A 1,173-nucleotide genomic window follows, 5' to 3' on the forward strand; every position below is an offset into this window, starting at 1 on the left:
AGAGAGAGAGAGAGAGAGAGACAGAGAGAGACAGACAGAGAAAGTAAGAGAGCAAGAGAGCACATGAATTGATAAGTGAGGAAGAGAATGAGTAAGTAGGTGAATGACCATGTGAATGACAGAATGAGAAGGTGATTTTTGTCATAGAGTGTGTGAATGTACGAGTTAACAAATACATTAAAGCGTGAATGAAAAAAGAATGAATATGTGTTAGCCGTTTCGTCATTTCATAATACTGAACACATCAAGGCTTCGATCTCCAACAGGTTCTTATAGTAAGTGAATGGGTCCAAAATGTCAAATTTCTACACCTTTCCTGTCATAGCGGAGACGCTATATTCCGACAAGAAAAAACATATAATAATAATAATATGTTACCTCTCCGAACCAACCTTTTGCATGTTAGCAGAGAAGTCCACTTCCCCCTGGGGCAGTGCCACTGACTGTAATGTCTTTACGCCATTCCCAAAAGGGGGGGGGGGGGAGCATTTCTCGTTCAAGTGCAGTAGAAAATGGGCTGATTCATGTCATGCTCATAACTGTGCCTGATCTACAACAGAGAACTGCTGCTTTTCCTTTCCTAATACTTACTATTGTCATTTTCCTCTACTTCTTTTGTATGTTTGTCACTCTCTTGTGACCTGCTACTTCCGGGGTGCCTTGATAGTTGAAGCAGACCTTGTGCTGTTGAAGCTAGAGAGGTGGGCAGAGTGGGTCTGATTCCCTGTAAACACTTCTCTGTTGACACCCACCCTTTGGCGCTCATATGACCTTATGCAGTTGCGAGTGCCGTAAAACCCTCTACAATAATAATAAGAAGAAAAATTCATGCGGTGCCCTTTCCTATTTATAAAAATACCTCTGTCTATGAAATATTGATAAACAGGCGTACCATAATATAACTTTGACAATATGGTGGAGTACAAAACGGATGACCCCAGTTCGAATCCTATATTAGACGTATTTTAGTTGTTTGAGGAGTTTTCACCACTTAATTAGAATACCTACGTCATATAGAAAAGAGCAAAATGCTGGAGTAGCACCTAAATAAATAGGCTTAGAGTGTAGGTCTATCCTTGATGGAACATTAATTTCATGCCTTTCCATACCATACCGCACCAGCAAAAAATGGCCTCGGAATAAAACATGCGGGTTTTAAGGGGGGGGGGGGGT

Source organism: Aplysia californica, unplaced genomic scaffold, assembly GCF_000002075.1.
Source record: "Aplysia californica isolate F4 #8 unplaced genomic scaffold, AplCal3.0 scaffold00061, whole genome shotgun sequence".
NCBI classification, from domain to species: domain Eukaryota; kingdom Metazoa; phylum Mollusca; class Gastropoda; order Aplysiida; family Aplysiidae; genus Aplysia; species Aplysia californica.